The sequence below is a fragment of the Leopardus geoffroyi genome, chromosome B1 (assembly GCF_018350155.1).
Source record: "Leopardus geoffroyi isolate Oge1 chromosome B1, O.geoffroyi_Oge1_pat1.0, whole genome shotgun sequence".
Lineage (NCBI taxonomy): Eukaryota > Metazoa > Chordata > Mammalia > Carnivora > Felidae > Leopardus > Leopardus geoffroyi.
The window spans coordinates 204,117,509-204,142,522 of NC_059327.1; the positions used below are offsets into that span (position 1 = coordinate 204,117,509).

General features: G+C 44.6%; 1 protein-coding gene and 1 pseudogene across 3 annotated transcripts in view; one reads left to right on the forward strand and one right to left on the reverse strand.

The window, feature by feature from the left end:
• Nucleotides 1–25,014, reverse strand: part of FAM193A (family with sequence similarity 193 member A) — a 167,839-nt gene that overhangs the window by 119,948 nt on the left and 22,877 nt on the right. The window lies entirely within an intron of this gene.
• Nucleotides 7,159–7,889, forward strand: LOC123596484 (annotated as a pseudogene).

Below are 25,014 nucleotides of genomic sequence, written 5' to 3' on the forward strand. Positions count from 1 at the left end.
TGGATGGAGCCTGCTTGGGATTCTCTCTCTCTCTCCCTCCCTCCCTCCCTCTCTCTCTCTGCCCCGCCCCTGCTCATGCTGTCTCTCTCAAAAATAAATAAACATTAAAAAAAAATAGCTGTACTAACTGAGGGAGAATGGTATTGATCCAAGGATAGACAAATAGACAAAGAACACAGACCAAGATATTTATAGACTCTAAATTTATAACAGAGATGGCATTCCATAGCACTGTGGAAAGAACATTCTTTTTAACTAATAGTATTAGGACAACTATGTATCCAAATGAAGGAAAAATAAAATATAATCCCTACATCACATGATATACAAAAATCAATTTCAAATTATAGACCTAAATGTGAAAGATAACATTGGTATCTTCATGATCTCCAGTGAAGGAAAACATTTTAAAGCAAGACATCAAAAGAACTACGGCATAAAGGAGTGAACAGATCTAACTATTTAAAAATAAACTTCCAGGAGTGCCTGGGTGGCTCAGTCGGTTGAGCCTCCGACTTCAGCTCAGGTCATGATCTCGCGGTTCATGAGTTTGAGCCCTGCATTGGGTGCTGTGCTGAGCCTGCTCGGAGCCTAGAGCCTGCTTCGGGTTCTATGTCTCCCTCTCTCTCTACCCCCTTGCCCGCTCATACTCTTGTCTCTCTCTCTCTCTCTCTCTCTCTCTCTCAAAAATAAACATTAAAAAAAAATTTTTAAATAAGCTTCTAGACAAAAGACAGCATTAAGAAAAAAAACTAAGAAAAAGATCTAAAACTCAATAGAAAATAAATGAGCAAAAGACTTGAACAGGCTTTCACAAAAAAAGGATATCCAAATGGTCAATTAACATACAGTCAAAGAATGTAAATTAAAATCACAGTAAAATACCAAGCAGAGTAGCTAAAATAAAAAAAACTGTGTTGGGGCACCTGGGTGGCTCAGTAGGTTGAGCGTCCAACTTCGGCTCAGTTCATGATCTCACAGTCCGTGGGTTCAGGCCCCGCGTCGGGCTCTGTGCTGACAGCTCAGAGCCTGGAGCCTGCTTCAGATTGTGTGTCTCCCTCTCTCTCTAACCCTCCCCCATTCATGCTCTGTCTCAAAAATAAATAAACGCTAAAAAAATTAAAAAAAAAAACAAAACTGTGACCATTTAGGCAAAAAAACAAAACCACGGGAACTCTGGTGCACTGCTGGTAGAGTGGAAACAGGTATAACCATGTTGGGGAACACACACTAAATTTTAAGACTTCAAAAACACAATATATTATGACCAAGTAGTTTCTCTTCTAAATACGTATCTTTCCTGATACCTTGTTTTGTAGGCACCAAGATACCTGTACAAGATTATTCATACCAGCTCCAAACTGGAAATAGCCCAGATACCCATCAACTATAGAATGGATAAATGTATTGTAGTCTATTCGTATAGTGAAACACTACTCAGCAATAAAATGATCAAATTGTAGCTCAGTTCAAAACAAATCTTAAAAATATTACTGCATGAAAAAAGCCATATACCAAAGACTGTAGGTAGTTTGCTTCCATTTATGTAATATTCAAAAACAGGCAAAACTATACTGTTTAGGTATGTATGCTTAGTGGTTACCTACAAAGGGAAAGAAAGGGAACTGTAACCAACCTTTAGTGGGCTTTTAGAGTCACCAGAACGTTCTATTTGTCTGACTGGTACTCATACTAGGGGTCAAATTCAAATAGTTTACAGAGCTATACATTCATTTTATGCCCTTTTACAGCATTTAACAATAAAAAAAGTTTTGAAAAAAAGAAATACATGTTTGACAAAAGAACAAGGTAATTCAGTTGGTGAGGAAGAGGCTTCTCAGTAAATGATACACAACTGGAAATCCATAGGAAAACACCTCCAACCTTACCTAACACCACTGTAAAAATTAATATGAAATGGATAACAGACCTATACATAAAAGCTAAATTATAGGGGCACTGGCTGGCTCAGCCAGTGGAGCGTGCGACTCTTGATCACAGGGTCATGAGTTCAAGTCTCTCCTTGGGTACAGAGATTACTTAAAAATAAAATCTTTAAAAACATAAAAAGCTAAAATTGTAAAACTTTAATATGAAAACAAAGTAAAAAAATCTTCCCAACCTTAGAGTAGACAAAAGATTTCAACCTTGGGGTAGACAGATTTCTTAGGATCCTGAAAAGCACTAATGATAAAAGAAAAAAAAATGATGAACTGGACTTCATCAAGCTTTGTAAAACTTCTTTCTGTTCCTCAAGACAGAGGAAGGTTGCTTCTGGCTTCTGCCCCAGGATGAACTGCTCCCACACTTAACAATGAAAACCAACTAATTTCAAGTCCATGACTTTTTTTGAAGCTACCAGGGAACTGAGGTCACAGAGCAAATTGGCCCAAACTCCGAGTGCCTTCAAGGAAAGAGCATACACACTCACCTGTGGTGGATGCAATGTGGCACTGATAAGAAGACTGTTATGAACAGATGACAAATTGTGAAGACTGCAAACTGTCAGGACAACTCCTGGGGTCACAGAAATTGGGGAAGTCTGCATCCCTTTGCAACCTGTCTACGAAACCCACAGGATGGTCACTGAAAAGACGTGAAAGAGCCCTAAGAAGCACTGATGGCAGTACAGAACTGGGCAGGGGAGCAGCAGCCAAGTGGGAGGGGCAAGAAATTTCACCCAGGTCCTTCCCTTCCGTCTCCACTAAGGAACAAAAGCCTTAATCTGTACAGGGGAGGGCTGTGGTGAACACTCATTACAACTTGGGGAAGGGAATGGGGGGGGGGGTGTGTGTGGCATTTACTCCTGGAGAAGGGGCAGGATTACACAATGAGCCCATAACCTGAGCCAACGAAGAAGGGACAGAAGAACCAAGAGGGCCACTCCCCAAGACTCAGGGTTGCCACACATGCTTAACACGGAGTCTTACTCAGAATAATGAAGACAGCACCATACTACCACCAAACATGATTAAATAAAAAAGCTTCAAATAACAGCCAACTGAAGACTACTACTAGGACAGACGGAGAGGAATAAGGGTGTGCAAAGATACACTTTGTGAAGTACTACAAATAGGGAAGACTTAAAACTCAGAATTACAGAGTTCTGGTAACCCACCTTCACACTAAACATAAGCCATTGCTACAGAACTTTGACAGTTGTGGTGCACTGACAATAACCAAAGCAACAATAAATCCTAAACCTAGGTCTACTTTTAACAAGAGTAATACAAACTACAGCACTAAAGACCGAGTAGAAAGAAAGCTGTGTCCATTTCCAGGCATAAAAATGATTTACTTCAGTTTCTACTGTCCTATACAGTATGTCTGGCTTTGAAAAACAATTATAAAGCATATAAAAGGCATGGGGGAAAAAAAAAAAACCCACACTCCCAAGAGACAGAGCAATCATCAAAACAAGATTCAGACATGAAGCAGGTGTTGGAACTATCTAACAGGGAATTTGAAATAACTATATATAATTAATATATTAAAGACTATTAACAGAAAAAGTGGACAATATCAGAAAGGTAGTTTCAGCAGGGAAATGAACACTACAGAATCAGTGAGCTTGAAGACAGATCAACTCACCCAAACTAAAACACAAAAAGAAAAGGTGGGCGGTGGGGGGAACAAACAAGAAGTGTGACACAATAGGAAACATTCTCATTTATAGGTAATCAGAATCCTAGCAAGAGGTGAACAGAGCAGAAGAAATTATGGTTGAGAACTTTCCAAAATTAATGACACACCAAACCACAGATCCAAGAAGCACAGAGAATATCAATTAGGCTAAAAAAAACAAAAAAAAAAACACCTGCCTCATTATATCACTTCCAAAATGCTACAAACGAAAAAGAGAAAATCTTGAAGGCAGCCAGAGAAAAGAGACATTAGACACAGAAGAACAAAAACAAGAATTACAGCAGGGTTCCTGGCGGGGGGGGGGATGGGGACATGAAACCCAGAAGACGGTGATTTTTTTTTTTTTTTTTAGAGTACTGAAAGGGAAAAGCAACAACCACCACCTATTAAGTCAAAATTCTATACCCAGCAAAGATATCTTTCTAAAAATAATGGAGAAAGATTTTCTCAGAAACAAATACTGAAGAAAATTCATTGCCAGGAGACTTAACCTACAAGAAATGTAAGATATTTCAGGCAGAAAGAATCTGAGTAATACTGAAACTTGGATCTACAAAAAGAAATGAAGAGCCCTAAAACCATAATGCAAGTAAAATAAAATCAGTCTTTTCTGTTTTTTCAAGAATTGCACTAAAAGATAACTTTCAAAAGCAAAAATAGTGAGTACTGTGTGTTAATAGCACATATAAATGCAAAATAAATAACATCAGAGAATTGGGAATATACCATGTAAAGGCCCTTTGGCAGGCAGACCTTAGAGAGACTGTGGGTTCAACTCCAGACCACTGCAAACAGAGCCACTCAAATGAATTTCTTTTTCCCAGTACACTAGTATGCTGTAGCCTATTAGGGTGCAATAGCAGAAAAATTATGTACATACTTGAACTTTGTATCTTATTTTAAAATTACTATAAATACAATATCTATTAAAAATGCTAACTATCATCCGAGCTTTCAGCGAGCTGCAACCTTTTTGCTGCTGGAGGGTCTTGCCTTGACGCAGACTGCTGCTGACTGATCAGGGTCCTGGTTGCTGAAGGCTGGGGTGTCTGTGGCAGTTTCTCAAAACAAGAGAATGAATTTGCCGCCTCTTCCTCTCCCAAATGATTTCTCTGTGGCACGTGATGCGTCTGACAGCATTCTACCCACAGGACAACTTCTTCCAACATTGGAGTCCGTCCCTTCAAACCCTGCCGCTCTTTATGAACCACGTTTATGCCATAGTCTAAAGCCTCGTCGTCATCCCAACCATCTTCAGGGCATCTTCACCAGGAGCAGAATCCATCTCAAGAAACCACTTTCTTTGCTCCTCCGTAGGAAGCGCTCCTCATCCGTTCACGTTTGATCCTGAGATCGCAGCCATTCAGCCCCTGATCATCGTTCTCTTGCTGTTTCCACCCCATCTGCAGTGACTTCTCCACGGAGTCTTGAACCCCTCAAAGTCCTGCATGAGGGCTGGAACCCACTTCTCCCAAACTCCTGTTAATATTGATATTTTGACCTCTTCCCATGAGCCACGGGAAGAAACATTTTCGTAAGGACATCCAGAATGGTGAATCGTTTCCAGAAGATTTTCAATTTACGCTGCATCAGAAGAGTCACCATTTATGGCGTCTACAGCCTTATATTTTTTAAGATATGTGTTTCTCAAGTAGTAAGACTAAAAAGTCAAAATTAAAAATTACTCCTTGCTCCATGGGCTGCAGAATGGATGTTGTATCAGCAGGCATGAAAACAACATTAATCTTGCTATACATCACCAGAGCTCTTGGGTGACTGGGTACAAGGTCAATGAGCAGTATTATTTTGAGGGGAATCTTTTTTCTAAACTGTAGGTCTGAACAGTCGGCTTAAGATATTTGGTAAGCCATGTCGTAAACAGATATGCTGTCATCCAGGCTTTGTTGTTCCATCTGTAGAGCGCAGGCAGAGTAGATTCAGCACAGTTCTTCAGGGCCCTAGGATTTTCCCAATGGTAAATGAGCACTGGCTCCAACTTCAAGTCACCAGCTACATTAGCCCCTAACAAGGGAATCTGCTTGTCCCTTGAAACTTTGAAGTCAGGCACTGACTTCTCCTCTCTAGCGATGACAGTCCCAGTCTTCTCCCCAAATGAGGCTGTTTTCGTCTACACTGAGAATCCATTGTTTAGTGTGGCCTCCTTCATGAATTATCCTAGCTAGACCTTCCAGAGAACTTGCTGCAGCTTCTCCATCAGCACTTGCTGCCTCACTGGGCACTTTTGTGTTATGGAGACGACATCTTTCTTAAATCTCATGAACCAACCTCTGCAAGCTTCAGATTTTTCTTATGCAGCTTCCTCTCCTCCCCCAGCCCTCACGGAATTGAAGAGAGTCAGGGCCTTGCTCTGGAAGAGGCTTTGGTTTAAGAGAGTATTGCAGCTGTTTTGATCTTCCTTCCAGACCACTGAAATTTTCTCCCTACCGACAGTTAGGCCATTTCCCTTTCTTTTTTTTTTTTTTTTTTTTAATTTTTTTTTTTTTTTCAACGTTTATTTATTTTTGGGACAGAGAGAGACAGAGCATGAATGGGGGAGGGGCAGAGAGAGAGGGAGACACAGAATCGGAAACAGGCTCCAGGCTCTGAGCCATCAGCCCAGAGCCCGACGCGGGGCTCGAACTCACGGACCGCGAGATCGTGACCTGGCTGAAGTCGGACGCTCAACCGACTGCGCCACCCAGGCGCCCCAGCCATTTCCCTTTCTTACCATTCATGTGCTCACTGGAGTAGCACTCATTTCCTTTAGGAACTTTTCCTTGGCATTTGCAACTTGGCTGTTTGGTACCAGAGGCCTACCTTTCAGCCCACCTTGGCTTTACACATCCCTCCCTCACTCAGCTTCATCATGTCTAGCTTTTGACTTCAAGTGAGAGATGCGTGACCTTTCCTTTCACTTGAACCCTCAGAGGCCACTGTAGGGTTGGTTGTTAGTTGGCCTAATTTCAGTACTGCTGTGTCTCAGGGAGTGGAGAGGCCTGAGGAAAGCGAGGGTTGTGGGATGGTGACTGGCATTCTACAGAGCAGCTAGAATACACACATTGATCAATTAAGTCCACGGTCTTAATGGACACAGTTCATGGTGCCCCAAAAACAAGTACAACAGTAACATCAAAGATCACTGATCACACATCACCATAACAAACATAATAATGAGGAAAAACTCTGGAATATTGCGAGAATTACTAACCTAAGACAGAGACACAAAAGGAGTAAATGCTTTTGGAAAAACGGCACCAATAAAAAACCTTCAATTTGTAAAAAACACAGTATCTGCGGAGCACAATATAAAACCAGGATGCCTGTACTACGCTGTGAAGCAATATAATATCATTTGGAGGTACACTTTGCACGAATTTAAAATGTACACTGTAGGGGCGCCTGGGGGGGGGGGGGCTCAGGCGGTTAAGCATCCCACTTCAGCTCAGGTCATGATCTCACAGTTCGTGGGTTCGAGCCCCGCGTTGGGCCTGTGCTGACAGCTCAGAGGCTGGAGCCTGCTTCGGATTCCCTCTCGCTCTGCTCCTCCCCCACTCGTGCTATGTCTCTCTTTCTCAAAAATAAACTTAAAAAAATTTTTTTTCTTTAAATGTACACTGTAAAGCCAGGACCGGACCTGGCGGGGGCTGCCAACATGGAGCCACTACACCAGCAAACACACAAGCAGGTCCCTAAGGCCCAGTCTCACATGGGACTGAGATGACAGACAAACAGTCTCTGTATTTAGTAGAAAACAAAATCTAAGCAAACACAGACCAGATATTCAGCCATCTAGAACTTCTAGGGATTATGTCCAGCAAAGAGCCCCCTAACCAAAGAAAGAACGCCACGCTTCACACGGACAGGTTAAAGTAGCACACCCAGTACCTGTAGACTGCTCTCAGAAACTTCCAGCATCAGCGGTACACAAGGGCGCAGCAGAAGAGACAAGACAGCAAGAGGAGCTTCTGGGTGCCACCTCCACCACTAATGACTCACTGTGGTCTGACTCTTCCCTCCAGAAAATTCACCATGGCATGGATGGCCTCAGTGGAGTCGGACACAGTATTCTGGAAGGACTGAGGGCCCAGAGACTGACCTTGAAGGGGACTCAGAAGATCCCGGACACTGCCAACAGGATCCCGGCTTATCCAACAGTGATGTGGCTTTCCAGGACAGGGCTGTATGATCCGTGGGGCGTCGCTCACCCGAGTGGTCATGTTCCTCGGGGAGCAGTACTGGAGTGAGGCAGTCACGCCCACTGGCTGAAGGACCTGCCCACTGTGTGAGTGTGGGTGCATGAAAGAGAGAGGGGAGCCCAAAGGAGGCCTACTGAAACCCATGGCCGTCTTAACTGTGACGATCACTTGGAAGTAACTGCGATCTGTACCCTAGTGGGAAGCTCAAATCTGCTTTCTGTGACACCTTGGTAGAGAAGCTAGTGTCACCAAGACGCATGGTGCTTTGGAAATGAAAGAAGTACATGTTCTCTCTGAAAATAAACAAATTCAAAAAATTAAAATGTACACCGTAAGCCCAAAGGCAACAAGAACAAAATATTTTAAGAGGTATGAATAGTAAGTCAACAGAAGAGATGAAATGGAATCATAAAACATGCTAAATAAAACCGAGAAGAGGCAGAAAAAAGAGGGAAAAGAAAACAAAAAATAAATGAACAGAAAATATAGCCAGCAAGATGGAAGGTTTTAGTCAAATCCTGTCAAGAATCATCAATGGCTGCCTGGGGCCAGAGGAGAGGGGGTGGTGGACTGGCAAAGGGCTTGAGGGAACCGGGTGGGGTGATGGACATTTCCTAGGGGTTTTTTTGTTTTTGTTTTTTTAAGTTTGTCCATTTTGAGAGAGAGAAAGAGTACAAGCAGAGGAGGGGCAGAGAGAGAGAGGGAGGGAAAGAGAATCCCAAGCAGGCTCTGCTCTGTCAGCCTGGAGCCCAACGCAGGGCTAGAACTCATGAACCGTGAGATCATGACCTGAGCCAAAACCAACAGTTGGAGACTTAACCGACTGAGCCACCCAGGTACCCCAGAAATTTCCTAAGTATGGTAAACATTCATCCATACTCAGAAAACTGTATGTTTAAAATGGGTGTATCCTAGGGTGGCTCAGTCGGTCAAGTTTCCTACTCTTGGTTTCAGCTTAGGTCATGGTCTTGCAGCTCGTGGGTTCAAGCCCTACATCAAGCTCTGCACTGACAGTGCAGAGCCTGCTTGGGATTTTCTCCCTGCTCTGGCCACCCCCCCCCCCCCCGACCTGTACCTTCTCTCTCTGAAAATAAATAAACTTGAAAAGCAATGGGTACATCCTGTGTGCAAATTATAACTCAATAAAGTTTATTTTTCAAAATAAAGAATAAAAAGTTAAAGGAAAAACAACTCTACTGAAATAACTAAGAATGCCGAGTCGTGGCCGGACTGCCCAGTCTCACTTACTAGCATGTTGACATGGGCGTCACTCACCCTCTCTCTGTCCTCAAGCATCAGCCGCACGGGCCTGCCATGAGGAGGTAAGAAGTGCTTCAAGCCCCAGCTTGGCATGCAGTTAGAGACCATCCAGTACTGGCTAGCATTATGATTAATAAAGAATGACCCACACTTTTGCCTAGGACCACATATGGTGGCACCTTGAGGGAGAAGACACCGTCTCTGCTCTAGTCGAATGAATGTCATCTGACTAAAGACTCAAAGACTGAGGGGCACCTGGGTGGCTCGCTTGGTTAGGCATCCGACTCTTGGTTTCGGCTCAAGTCATGATCTCATGGTTTGTGGGATCGAGTCCCATATTGGGCTCAGCACTGCTGGTATAAAGCCTGTTTGGGATTTTTCTCTCTCTCCCCCTCCCACGTTCTCTCTTTCAAAATAAATAAACAAACTTAGGGGGAAAAAACATATTACCAGAAATAAATTGACAGAAACAAACCTCATAGTTAGAAAATAATCCATTTCTCCTACATGCCTACTTCTGTACGGTTCAGTAAGTATTTACGGAAGACCTACAAGATGCTGGAGACAGATCCAAAGACTACATATAGTCTCTGGCTCTTGAGAAAATGCCACAGGAGTGAGCTGTTCCAACATAATGAAAGAAAGAGCATTAATATAAAAAGATGTGCATGTTACTACAAAAGCCCCAAGGAGAGGAAATGACTCACACCAGGCTACAAAGCCAAGAGCCAAGTGCCAGGCATTATGCGAAATGCCATACATGTACTTCTTCCTATGACTCTTACAATGACTCCAAAGTAGACACTATTGTCTCATTTTAAAGCTGTGACACCTAAGGAACAGAACCATCAGGAAACCTCATCTAACATCACAGAGCTAGGATTCAAATCCAGGCAGTCTAAATCCCACACCTGCACTCCCAAGACGGCAGTGGACTGCTTCTCTGCCAGCATCTGCCTGGGAGGGGTCAGGGAAAGCTCCTCCTACCATCAGCCACCTGGAAAGTGCCTCTCGGGAGCGCTGGGACTCCTGCATCATCTTCCCTTTCAAAGCTGACTCATCCCCTCCCCCTCCCCCTCTCTTCCAGGCTGGGTGGCTAGTCCCGCCTTCCTGCTCCCGCAGCACTTCTCAACCACATGCACTCACCTCTCTCCCGAGAAACTGACCATGGGCTCCGTGAGACCAGAGACTTTGTCCCAATCACATTCTTTCCACTAACACCTTCCATAACATCACTCCTAGGGTAGGCAGCGTTCACTGAATGAACAAGCAGGAGAGTCTCCAGCGGTTTTCAGAGTGACAGACAGGAAAGGCTGACTGCCTGACACGGGAGCTGAGCTGCCCGTCGGGGTAACTTGTGCCAGAAGATCCTGGAATCACATGCACAATATGCAGAATCAAGTTCCTTCACCGCCACTTTCGAAACTACACCTACAGCCTCTCAGGGACTCCCCTAAGACCAACGGTCAGGGAAGAAAATGCTGAGTCTGTTTACAGTTGGTTTAAGTGATGTGTTGGCACCAGCCAGCGGATGGCCGCAACATGACACTACACTCAGACTCGGTCCTGAAGGCCCAGTGGCAGGAAAATCCAAACCAGCGGGCACAGGTCTGAGAAGTATGGTCGGATGGACCCTTTGCCAGGAAGGAAAAATGGCCAGAGATGCAGATCCACACCAATTCACTGACGGAAGCTACTGTCTGGCAGGATGGTCAGGAATTTGGAGAGAACAAGAAGCGATAACTGGTGGCAAAGGGCTCTAGAGAAGGGGTGTGAGGACGGACTCGGCACGCAAGGGCCTCTGTGTCCTGTGTGAATATGCTCAGCAAGGACACGCCCTGCAAACGCAGCTCTCAAAGCTCAGTGGACAAGATGAGCAGCGCCACACGTGTCTCTGAGCTTCTTTCCCTGACACTCTAATACGCTCATGACAGCAAGGGTGGGAGTGATGAATCTGCTCAGTGACCTACACTTCCGCCAAGAACGATCCGGGTTCTCCAATGCCAGGTATCTGCAGGGCACAGCTTGTCTGGTATTCGGCATTTCATGCTCTCTCTAGCACTGGACTCACTCAGCAAGCAACAACATAGCTGGGAGCCCCAGAGAGGCCGGACTTGTGCCCCAGCCTCAGTTATTGGTTTCCTCCAACCTCTCCTCAGCCCCCATGCCTCTGCACAGGTGAGGGGTCCTGCAGGGCTGGCTATCTAGTGAGCCTACTCCCCAACCTTGTCCCACATAGTGGCCTGGAGCCACCCTGGCCCACGTGACACACAGAAATGTCTGAGCGCCTGAATAAGGGGGCTACCGCTCCAGCAATCGGCTCTGGCCGTGCTTCCCAGACTCCTGCACACTTGCCCATCGACGCTGGCTCACCTGAACCCTAGAGGTCTGTTTCCCGTGGCCCTCCCGACACAGACACGACGCATCCCAGGCAGCCTGCCTGCAGGGGTGCCCTGACTGCCATGCATGCCCACCCACTAGCCTCAGCTTGCATGCACCCCAGACAGATCCTGCTTGCCCAGTGACTGTGGACTAGCTCTGGCCCAGGCAACCCAGCTGCAACCATATGTGCTCCAACAAGGTATGAACCCCAGCTTTGGGGTGTGGCCCCCTTCGAAATGTGTCCTTCCATGGGGGTACTATCCCTCAGCCCTTGAGTATACCTTAGAGTTTCTTTTCCAGTTTACAGTTACTCTAGCAGAGCTTACTAATTTCTTAATATATTAAATTTCCCTTGTTTAAACTACTATATGGTTTAAAAAAATAAAAAATAAAATAAAATAAAAAAATAAATTAGCTATATGGTTTGTTTCCTGATTGGACCTAGACTGATACACCCAGTTCTCCCATGTCACCATTATAGACTTACTGTACAACTTTTCACTGTTATGACCCATGGTCATGGGATTCACTCATCTTGTCACATACCCCATCACCCAAAACAGCTGGCTGGGGAGAATGATGAAATGGCCTACTGGGGACTCACCACATTAAATGGGAGACCTTTGGGGTTAGAGAGCCATCCCATAAGACGCAGCTGTACATATTCTGCACAGATGGCCAAGACAGACATGGTGCTGCTTCTCCAGGAGAGAAGGGCCCAAGTGCAAGTAGCATCTTTCACTGGCACCTAGCAACCAACCCGGAAAATTCTTCCTTCCCACCCCTGCAACTTTAGGTTAGAACTCTTAGTAGCCAAGAGTTGAAAACCTGTACCAGGTGATAATAGTTTCAGTATATAAGAAGTTAGCCTGGCCATCTGGACTCATACCTCCGAACCAACAAGTTCAACACAAATGTTGACTAGATATTGTGATGGTCAAAGATAGAGAGACACATGAGACAGGTGCAGAATCCCAAAAAGAATGTCTTCATAAACCGTGTGCCTCTCCATTAAACTTCCTTCTAAAACTTCCTTCTGACACATCTTGCAAGAACAGCAACACGACGGGCACCTGGGGGCTCAGTCAGTCGACCATCCGACTTCTGATTTGGGCTCCTGTCACGATCTTGTGGTTCATGAATTACAGCCCTGCGTCGGGCTCTGCACTGACAGCACAGAGCCTGCTTTGGATCCTCTGTCCCCCTCTCTCTGCCCCTCCCCAGCTCTCTCTCTCTTGCTCTCTCTCAAAAAAAAAATGTCGTTTATTTTTTAAAGCAACACTGAATCCTGTGGCTGCTTAGAAAACATACACTTAAAATACTGTACAACTGTGGTTGAAAATACTCACTGTTTATCCTTAGGCAAGTCATTAATCCTCCAAGACTCAGTTTCCTTATTTGCAAAGGGAAGATTAAAAAAATCCACTCGGAGGGCTGCTACAGAATCAAGTGAGATATGACAAGTGAAGTGCTTAACAGAGCACTCTGTTAAGTAACCCAGAGTAACCATGAATGGCTAATGGTAACAGTAACCATTAAGTCAAAACAGCAGCTATTTATTACCATAAAAATGACAGACTGTTTTAAATGGGCAAAATAAAGCAGGCAAATGCAAATAAAATAAATGCATGGGTAGCACCTTTAAAGTCAGAAAAACATAAGTGGGGCGCCTGGCTGGCTCAGTCAGTGGAGCATGTGACTCCTGATCTTGGGGTTACGAGTTCAGGCTGCACATTAGGTGAAGAGATTACTTAAAAATAAAATTTTAAAGAAAAGATAAAAACATTATAAGTAACAAGGTTACTCTGTTAATAGGAAATATACTTTTAATAAAGACGTGAAACTCACAACTCAACATAAAAATAAACATGTTAATATATATAAAATGCAAAGCCAGTAAAGTCTCCAGGTAAAAATTAACAGATGTCACCAATAGTCAAACAGGCCACCTATCAATCTGTAACAAACCAAGCAGACAAAAACATAAATGACAAATTTAAATAAGGCATAATTGTTGGATTTATGTCAAGATTTAAACTCCACTGAATACTTCTTGCGTTAAACTCCATGAAACACTTGCACAGTTGATCAAATAGGCTACCAAAAAGCAAACAGAAACCTACACTCCAACAGGCACAAGTTATACAGGCCATATTCACTTAAAAACAAAAAACAGGAGTGCCTGGGTGGCTCAGTCTGTTGGGTGGCCGACTTCGGCTCAGGTCATGATCTCACAGTCCGTGAGTTCGAGCCCCGCGTCGGGCTCTGTGCTGACAGCTCAGAGCCTGGAGCCTGCTTCGGATTCTGTGTCTCCCTCTCTCTCTGACCCTCCCCCATTCATGCTCTGTCTCTCTCTGTCTCAAAAATAAATAAACATTAAAAAAAAAAAAATTTAGGGGCGCCTGGGTGGCTTGGTCGGTTAAGCGTCCGACTTCAGCTCAGGTCACGATCTCACGGTCCGTGAGTTCGAGCCCCGCGTCGGGCTCTGGGCTGACGGCTCAGAGCCTGGAGCCTGCTTCGGATTCTGTGTCTCCCTCTCTCTCTGACCCTCCCCCATTCATGCTCTGTCTCTCTCTGTCTCAAAAATAAATAAACATTAAAAAAAAAAAAAATTTAGGGGTGCCTGGGTGGCTTGGTCGGTTAAGCGTCCGACTTCAGCTCAGGTCACGATCTCGCGGTCCGTGAGTTCGAGCCCCGCGTCGGGCTCTGGGCTGACGGCTCAGAGCCTGGAGCCTGCTTCGGATTCTGTGTCTCCCTCTCTCTCTGACCCTCCCCCATTCATGCTCTGTCTCTCTCTGTCTCAAAAATAAATAAACATTAAAAAAAAAAAAAATTTAGGGGTGCCTGGGTGGCTTGGTCGGTTAAGCGTCCGACTTCAGCTCAGGTCACGATCTCGCGGTCCGTGAGTTCGAGCCCCGCGTCGGGCTCTGGGCTGACGGCTCAGAGCCTGGAGCCTGCTTCCGATTCTGTGTCTTCCTCTCTCTCTGCCCCTCCCCCATTCATGCTCTGTCTCTGTCTCAAAAATAAATAAACGTTAAAAAATTTTTAAAAAAAAATTAAAAACAAAAAACAAATGGAATGTAAGATTTATAAAAGCTGAAACCACATATTTCAAAGTCCAATTCACTTCAATATTCAAAGCTCTCTCTCAAGTACTTTAATGAAGACATAAATTTGTAATTACAGTCCCACCAATATTTAATACTAGAGGACAGGGATTACCAGTAAATTCCCAGTACTTACCATAGTAACTTGAACATAATACGCACTAACTGAATGTCTGCTGAGTAAAGACTGAGAAAAACACGAAACTGAGAACACTATATATCAAAACTTTAGGTGTCTGGCCAAAGCTGTACTTAAAGTTAAGTTCATAGCTGTAACGACTAGTATTATTTCAAAGGAAAAGAAAAGTAAATATTTGGCTATTAGAAATCAATTCAGAAAGCCACCTTCCCCAAAATAGAACAATCATTATAACGAAAAGTTAATGACTTAGAAAATTGTTAACAATAGGAACTAGTTAAAACGTGGTAAATGTCTCTGAATTGTATGCTTAAATATGGTTTAAATGGCACATTTTATGATATACGTGTTTTAGCACAATTTTGAAAAAACATTTTTTTTTTTGAAAAGGGCAAATTTAAGTGGGATGGATACTGGGAAAAAAACAAACAAAAACAGATTAAAAAAGAACTGACCTACAAAGTTTAATGGGTGATTACCCTTTAAGAAACAGAATATTCCCTAACACTAACAATGTGCATAGTTTACAGGACTAAAGATTCAATCCTCTAATACCAGAAACATCTTAGAATCATGAAAAGCACATGGTAACAATTAGCATTCATGGGGTCCTACTAAAATTCTCACTCTCTCATCTACCTCAAACCACTCACACATTCCCCAAAGCCATGCTTTTAAATTAATTCCTACCACCATTCCACTATATATGGATGCCCTCAAGTCACTTTATTTTCTACAAAAGGCTCCTGACGTTCTCAAGGACATGAGGTCACATGAGGACTTTCCAGGATACCAGCTATCACAAATCACTAAGACATTTAAGTGACCTCATCAGACCTTTAAGAAACATGTAAAATTAGGGGCGCCTGGGTGGTGCAGTCGGTTAAGCGTCCAACTTCAGCCAGGTCACGATCTCGCGGTCCGGGAGTTCGAGCCCCGCATCGGGCTCTGGGCTGATGGCTCAGAGCCTGGAGCCTGTTTCCAATTCTGTGTCTCCCTCTCTCTCTGCCCCTCCCCTGTTCATGCTCTGTCTCTCTCTGTCCCAAAAATAAATAAACGTTGAAAAAAAAAAATTTAAAAAAAGAAACATGTAAAATTAAAATAAATTCTGCCTGTAAGTATACATTGCATTGTGGACATTAGTGTATTGACCTCAGAAGGCAGTCAGGAAAACCACAACACAGAGAAATGAAATGATGGGGGGGGGGGGGACACAGCCAGCAGCTAAGTGATTTCCACACAAAACTAGGAGCTTCAAAATTCTCCCTTTTCAAATTCATGCCTTCACAAAATTGACATTAGAATGGTAACAATTATGGGAATGCAAACTGATGCAGCCACTCTGGAAAACAGTATGGAGGTTCCTCAAAAAACTAAAAACAGAACTACCCTACGACCCAGCAATTGCACTACTAGGCATTTATCCAAGGGATACAGGTGTGCCGTTTCGAAGGGACACATGCACCCCCATGTTTATAGCAGCACTATCGACAACAGCCAAAGTATGGAAAGGGCCCAAATGTCCATCGATGGATGAATGGATAAAGAAAATGTGGTGTATATATATACAATGGAGTATTACTGGGCAATCAAAAAGAATGAAATCTTGCCATTTGCAACTATGTGGATGGAACAGGAGGGTATTATGCTAAGTGAAATTAGTCAGTCAGAGAAAGATAAACATCATTATGACTTCACTCATATGAGGACTTTAAGAGACAAAACAGATGAACAAAAGGGAAGGGAAACAAAAATAATATAAAAACAGGGAGGGGGACAAAACAGAAGAGACCCATAAATATGGAGAACTGAGGGTTACTGGAGGGGTTGTGGGAGGGGGGATGGGCTAAATGCATAAGGGGCACTAAGGAATCTACTCCTGAAATCATTGTTTCACTACATACTAATTTGGATGTAAATTAAAAAATAAATAAATAAAACAAACAAAAACTTAGTGAAATATCCTCAAATACAAATCTGTAATTCAACCTGTGTAATAGTATTGATTTCAAATACTGAAATAAAATATTAAAAGGTAAAAAAAAAAAAAATTAAAAATATAATTGATAGGGAAAAGAGAGTATTTATTAACTATTATAATAACCCCTACAAAACACATTTCTTGAATATAGTATTTTAACCTTTTGATCTCGATTTTATTTTCAGAATTTTGTGTTTCTACATGAACACAATAAATTGGTTGTTTTCACTGAAAAAAATTAATAAAGGTTGCATCATCTTACTCTCCCATGAACACAGTACAGTTGACCCTTGAACAAGAGCTTGAACTGTGCAGGTCCACTTATACAGAGATTTTCTCTAATAAATACAGTACAGTAATGTAAAAAAAAAAAAAGAATGGTAACAGATACATAAAAAAGTAATGAATATGTGAAATAAATATTGCATGGACTCCAAAATATTCTCAAAATTCTGCGGATTTTAGTCTTCATGTCAATTAAAAACCTGAGGTAATATAACTTTGAGATCAACACCTGCACAAAGTCCAATAAAACCCACGAGACCACATTAAATCCTCAAAAATGCTGTATGGAAATTACTGTCTAAACCACAAAGACTGGTCAGAGAATCAGCACATACCATCTTCGGTGGCCTTATGCCTGTCACAGTACCTCCCCAGCCCCTTATATCCAAAAGGCAGGTGCTGCTTGGCCCTGGCCCCTTGCTCCTCCTAGCTGTGCAGCTGGCCTTGAACAAGTCCTTAGCCTTTCTGTGCCTGTTTCCTCAACATAAACTGGGGACCAGGGCACCTGTGCTTCAAGTCACTGTAAAGACAGAAAGGAGACACACACAGGGACGGACGGCACAACAGTGCCTGACGTGGAAAGTGCCGTGTAAGTGCCAGCCGACGCGGACACATGTAATTACCAGCTTGTGGCAGGACCACTCAGTGATTACTGCTTACGCGGCAAAGCAACGCCGCAAGAACCATATGAACTAATTCCTGATCTCTCTTCTACTACGGTTTTGCCCTGCTGCTATTCGTATCTCACTGCTGCCCAACTCACCTAAAACATAAGCCTCCTAAGAACAGAAACCACTCCACGGGACACTTCCCGGCAACCTGACCGTGCCAGACAACACACGGCAAGACTCGTGGATGTTCTTCCAGTGTCACAACCCCAGTAACAAGCACGTATTCAAAGACCTCAATAAACGTTTGCTCAATGAATGAATCTGCGTTCTCTCAACGATCTCGACTTCAAGTCCAAGGCCCTGACACCCCTGGCTGAGTCTGGCCCTAGTCACCACACCTTGCTTGGGACACAGTGCCACTGACCAGATTCTGCTCACTCGCTGGACATCAACCCTGACTCCTTTCACTTGGGGAAACACTCCGAGCCCCCCCACACAGACGAGGCACTGTCCCTGCTCCCTCCCTCTCCCCTGGATGGGGGGTCAGCACTCTCCCTAACCCAGGGCCTGGGCCAGGAGCAAGTCCAGTATTTGGAAGGGAGTCAGTCAGGAGTGTGAACCAGCAGACAGAGGGGGAGGACGTTAGGCCTCCTTTCCCAGAGGAGGACCATGAACCCAAAAGGGTGGGAACCTTTTATTCTAAGTAAGTTTTTATTTCATTCAGCTTTTCAACACTTCCGACAGGACAGAGACCTACTACCTGTACCCAAATAATTCTTTGGTAACCAGAATTAATTGATAAATAAATGTTGCTTCTGATTTTCATTTTCATTTTTTAATTAACGCCAAATGATTAACTCATGTAATAAAAAAAGCTAAGCATGTAATATTTATTGAAAATTCCTCTGTTCGAAGTCTATTTCAGGCAGTTAGATGTAAGCATTAATAACGCAAGGGGGAGGGGCGCCTGGGTGGCGCAGTCGGTTAAGCGTCCGACTTCAGCCAGGTCATGATCTCACGGTCCGTGAGTTCAAGCCCCGCGTCCGGCTCTGGGCTGATGGCTCAGAGCCTGGAGCCTGTTTCCGATTCTGTGTCTCCCTCTCTCTCTGCCCCTCCCCCGTTCATGCTCTGTCTCTCGCAAAAATAAATAAAAAAACGTTGAAAAAAAAAATTAAAAAAAAAAAAATAACGCAAGGGGGGTCACAGCTTCTGAGTGTTACAGAACCTCGAGGGCTCATTCCTGGCCTCTCCTCACCAATGCCTTCCCTCCACCAGCCACATCCACACCATCAAGACACACTCAACCCTCAGGAGTTGTTCTGGGGCTCAGATGCCTATGGTGGAGAGGGCTGCGAAGACGGTGGGGCAGGAGGACCCTACACTCACCCTGTTCCACAGATACAACTAGATAACACTCACATCAGCGTAAATAACCCAGAACACTATCCGAAGCCTGGCAGAACAAACCCCACAACTAGAGGTAGAGAAGAGGCCACAGCAGAGAAGGTAGGAAGGGCAAAGCCCCAGCTTGGGAGCAAAACAGACCATCGTTCGCGGCGGGAAGGGAGCCGCGGATACAGAGAAGGGCAAAAATCAGATGTTGATGGTACAACTGCCTAATCCACATCTGCCTTGGTCATCTCAAGGCCAGGGGGCTCAACATGTCCAAAACCAAATGTACACGGTGGCAGCAGTAAACCAGAGAACCCGGGAGTCATCCAACGCAAAGAAACCAGAAGGAGAGCAGACCCAGCAAGTTTAGTGTGGGGGACAGCCTGCCTGGGCACAGAACACCCGTGTTCCTGATAAGACACCTGCGCCCATCCCATACGCAGAAATCAAGGGGGTGCACCCCAGCCCCCCGCCAAATGCCCACCCCACGCCTGACACCAGGCCTCTAACTGGTCTTCCTGCTTCAGTCTTTGCCCCTTACACCCACCTAAGTCACAGTACATCACTCTTCTGCTCAACACCCTCCCATGTTCCCACAGATTAAAACCAGTGTCAGAGTGTCAGACAAGGCCCTCCAGGTCTGTCCAGAGCCTGACAATCCAGCACTCAGCAGACACTCGTGGGGACAGATGGACAAACGTGACACACGCACCGACAGATGATCTGACACGGAGCTGCGTGAAGAAGCGAGAACAAGACCTGTGCCTCACACCACCTGGAAATAAGCAAATACACGCAATCTCTGAAAAGAGAGATTCAAGAGATTCATGCCTGTCCACATAAGCAAACCTATCAGACTACAGCAGATTAAGAAGTGGGGCGGGGGGAGTAAGGAGCCTAAAATGAAGCAGGCAAATAGGGGAGAAGGCAGAAGGACACTGACACCTATTTGATGCTGGGCATGTGCCGTGAATCAAGGAGTAGGAGGTCCTACACTGAGGCAACTAACACAGCGTGAGACCTGCCCCCAGGCCAAGCCCTTCCGGGGTATTTCCTATTCCAGGGGGAAATCGTGCCTGAAGTCAGACTCCTAAGAATCTGCTTTGACCTTCCCACATTCAACCCACCTCACTCTCCCAGGTGTCTCAGATGTGGGCCAAACCATGGCCCTCACTGCAGCGGGGGGTGTCTGCTCTGCTTTCCAAAGCTCTTACCTGTCTCTATCTGCCCTTAATCAAAAGACCCAAACTCTGGCCCCAGCGCTCAAGGTCGCACCAGGGCACTTCCCACCACTCCTCCTCCAGGCCCCTGACCCCAGGTCCCCAGCAGGGCAGGGCGTGGCACAGGCTTCCCTACTACCCGGCCTATTGACAGCTCCCACCCACAAGTTAGCAGCCAGGCCTACTAGCCTGCAACCTTTAATCTTACCCAAATCTCTCATTTTACAAATCAGAGGAGGACAAGAGCCTCTCCGGGTCACACAGTGAATTCCTGGCAAGGCTGGAAAAATGCCCAGGTCCCCAGTCCAGCCTTTGCTGTGAGGCCACATTCTTGGACAATCTGGTTTCCTTTAGGCACCGTGAAGGACTTCATTTAGGGGGAAAGGGGATTAAAAAGAAAGCTTGAAATGTTACTTTGAGCTTACCTTTTAGTTGAAATTCAGTCTTTATAATCGGTTTTGACATCCTGAGCAAAATTTAGAAAGTGATAAATAAAAAGTTCTGGTCTAGGATTTCACTGTGTACGTATATCGGTCAAAACTCTCCTCTCCCAAGACATCTTTAAATAAAATTAACTTTTCTATCTCAGGGAGGGAAGCCCCTCCCTTCCAAACTCCTAGTTTTTTACACAGAACGAAACAGAAGTTTAGCACTGTTCTAACAGGTGTGTGTCCCCAAGCTTGTCTGCAAGGTGGCTTTCATCAGGGAGTGTCCTCACAGTCTCCCCCTGCTTAGCAGCCCAGGCCCTGCCCTCTCCTTCATGCCTACAGAGGGGTGGGAGGTAAGGAGGAGAGGCAGCCCACCCCAGCGTGCCCAGGGACCCAAGATGACACCTAGCATGAAAACATGCCCTAGTCCACTTCTGAGAAATGGGAATCAAAATGCAAAGCGACATCAGCCAGAAATCACTAGAGGCTGCGAAAAGGAAGGACTCAGGCCACACTGCAGGCAGAATCACCAAAGAGCAGGACCCAGAGACAAGGCGGGCCCCCGCCAGAAGACAGGCTCGGCAAAGCCAGCTCACATCCAGAAGCAGCGATGGTACAGGCAGGGTGCCACAGCTGCCCACGTCTGGCAGCGCTCGAAGTTAAACCGAGCGGCCTTCTGTTTCCTGCCATCTGAAAAACCCTGAATACAACAGAGAGCAGGACGGGGCGGGGAGGGGCAGGAGGGAGGGGACGAGGCACTGGTGTGGTCCCTTGGAAAGCTCCACTTGGATCTAGGAGACTGATCAGATGCAGCCCAGTTGAGTGGGAGATTTGGCTGGAACAAAAGCTCCCAGCCCAGGGAAGGAGGACTAAAACCAAGCCAGGGCCCCTCTGGCCAAGCTCTGCTCTAGGAAGGAGCCCTCCAAGTCCCGTGCCCATGGGGTGCTTCGCATACCTTCCTCCACACTGCACGCTGCCTTACATCCAAACCTGGGAAGGCTTATTTCCTGTGTCATCAGGGGACTTCAATAATGAAGGGGAGAAAAGATTTCAAGTATTCCAGTCAAGAGAGGTGTCACACACCAGAGACTGTGCCATGACCCCTGCAAGGAGTTGCAAACAGATGAGACCGACAGCCGTACGATTCTTACGCAGTTCAGGGAACGCTTAGGACATGTTTAAAGCATAGGGAATTAATTAAAACACATGGAGGAAACACGTGGAGGTTTGGCTTAGAGCACATCATCCAAACTCTTAAGTAGGATATTCAGAGTTGCCTCTTTGGCTCAGGATTACTCTCTGAACTTAAAGTGACCAAGTGTGCAACGGCTGGCTTTCTTACAGATGGAAGACCTGAACACAACAGATTCAACCCTGCAGGTAGAAGCCCAAGAAAGATGATGTGTCCAAGAAGCACAGATGCAAACTAGCCCCTAGAATGGGCACATGGCAACTGCAGACTCCACTCACTACTGCCGAAGTCAGTCACAATTTCAGAAGCCATGCTCGAAGTGTCTGTTATTTAATATAATAGCTGTGAAAACCTCCAGATCCAAGTGACTTATCCAGCATCTGCCCCTAAGAATACAGCTCCACTTTCAAGAGCATCTGAAGGAGATGAAATCAAATTCTGTTCACCATGACAATATGCCAGTCCTACAATTCTAAGGATGAACATGTGAATAGGACCATCCAGAAATCTGTGACTTTGTGACCAGATTCTAGACAAAGATTTCAGTCCAAATGATTATGAAAGCATCTTTTACTTTAGTAGAATTAGCTAAAATTATAAAGGAGAGTCACAGGACCTTGACACCTGCTGTTTCCTTTGTCTACAGCACTCTTATCCGTATGCCCACATAGCTCTGCTCCCTCATTGCCTTTTTGTGTCTCTGCTCAGCAGGCCTTCCCGGATCCCCCCACTTAACCCTGGAAGCATCATGCCCACACACCTGCTTCATCGCTCACCATCCTACCACTTCATTAATTTACTGTCTCTTCCCGTGAAAAGGGACAGGGAGATCTTTGTGAGCTCTGTTCACTGATGTGTCCTCAGTGCCAAGAACAACTCCTGACATAATAGATGCTCTAAATACATGATGAAGGAAGACACATCTCAGGTATGCCTGGAGTCTTCCTCACAGCTCTCAAGAGCATTTCAAGATGTGGAGCACCTGGGTGGCTCAGGTCGTGATCTCTCGGCTCCTGAGTTCGAGCCCCGCGTCAGGCTCTGTGCTGACAGCTCGGAACCTGGAGCCTGCTTCGGATTCTGTGTCTCCCTCTCTCTGCCCCTCCCCCACTCATGCTCGCTCGCGCTCTCTCTCTCTCTCTCTCTCTCTCTCTCTCAAAAATAAATATTTTTTAAAAAAGAGTATTTCAGGATATTAAACACCAGAACTCTTCACAATTAAAAGCAACAAACGGGGTGTCTGGGTGGCTCAGTCAGTTAAGCGTCCAACTTTGGCTAGGGTCATGATCTCACAGTTGGTGAATTCCAGCCCTGTGTCAGGCTCTGTACTGACAGCCTAGAGCCTGGAGCCTGTTTCGGATTCTGTGTCTCCCTCTCTCTCTTGCTCTCTCTCTCTGCTTCTCCCCTGCTCATGCTGTCTCTCTGTCTCTGTCTCTGTCTCTCAAAAATACAATAAACTTTAAAAAAATGTTTTTTAAAAATAAAAAAACTGACAAACAGCAGTAAGCTCATTAAACAGTTTAAATATGACTGAATAAACCCACTTTGAACTGCTTTCATATTACTGCTAAATAAAATTCAGTTTTTAGAAAGTTACAGTCCACCCGTGTTAGCAACAAAATTTCTATTACAATTTCTCAGCCCCACACGAGTTTCTTTCTTGGTCAGTTGGCTCTTTACAAGAGGCTGCAAGAGTAAGCCCCCGAGTGTTTCAATAAGTAACTGGTCAATACTGAAACAAACTGTTCAAGCCCCAGAGTGATCTAAAGACTTAACCCTACCCAATCACGAGTTTCCAGGCCACAAGAAAGGAAAGACAATGTTATCTTCCACACTCCAGAATCAATTAAAATCTGGAATCCACTTTGTACACAAGAAAACGTATCCAGCCAGTCACCTCCTAAGACTTAAGTCCCAACTCCCCAAATAATCATCCCTCCTTTTGCATAGTAATGCGCCTCTTATTTTTCCTTACACTGTGGTAACTATACCTGGTAACAGCATTCACACCTTGCTGTGGGAAATACTGGCCTAGAATGTTTCACTAAGCCTTTTAATTTAGTATGTTTGAAAATCTGGACTAAGTTAGCTAGACTCTGTCTAAATTCACATGGTAGAAAATTTCTACATAACAAATGTTATAGTGAAGTTTTTCAACAACTTAAAAAAAAATTCTAATTCTACATCTCATTTGAGTCATTCAACACTTATTAGCTTTGAACAAGGTACTATGCTTTAAAATCTTTCTTCATTCAATAAACTTCTAATCTAGTAAAAGGCCATAAATGCATAGGTAAATACAAGTGTGTTCAGTGTCATTCAAGGTAATTGCTTTAGTCGGGAAAGAATCAGGGCAAGCTGAACGGAGAAGGCAGAAACAAGCCTGGAATAACAAAGCAGAGTAGGATGCTCAGGAGGCAGAACCAGAAGGAAGGAAAGGGGAGCAGGAAAAGAAAAAGGATGTGGGAGAAAAAGCCTTCCTGAAGAGCAGAGATAGGGAGCCAAGGTCCAGATGTAATGAATGAGAAAATACAAGGTAAAGGGAGAAAGGTGGAGAGGACCCAGCTGGAGAGAGGTCCTCCTTGCCCACCAGAAGGTGGACTCCTCCTCGGACTCGGTTAGGCAGACCGGAGTGCACACAACCCCCACCCACATAACAGACTGTACATCCAGGCATGGCTCAAGGACATGGCTTGGAGATCGTCCTATATCTCTTACCAGTAACACAGCAGGCATTCAGATGCAGTTGATGAATATAACTGACATACAATAAAAAATACACAAAACGAAAAAACATACGATAAGATAAAAATGAAATCATTTTGGGGGCACCTGGGCGGCTCAGCTGGATTCAGCTCAGGTTATGATCTCAGGGTTCATGAGTTTGAACCCTGCAACAGGCTTCCTGCTGTCAGCACAGAGCCCGCTTCATATCCACTGGTCCCCACCTCCTCAAAAATAAACATTTTTTTAAAAATGAAATCCTTTTTGCATACTTATTAACAAACCTGAAGAACTTTTTTATATCACAAAGAATCATGAGAAGAAAATTTAAGGAAGCCAGTGTGACTGAATGTACTTTATTATTTTTCAAAATCTTGGTATAATTAATATACTTTGTGTTAAAACCAGATCTTTGGAGCACTATAAATTCAATTATTTAGAAAGCTGGCTTTACC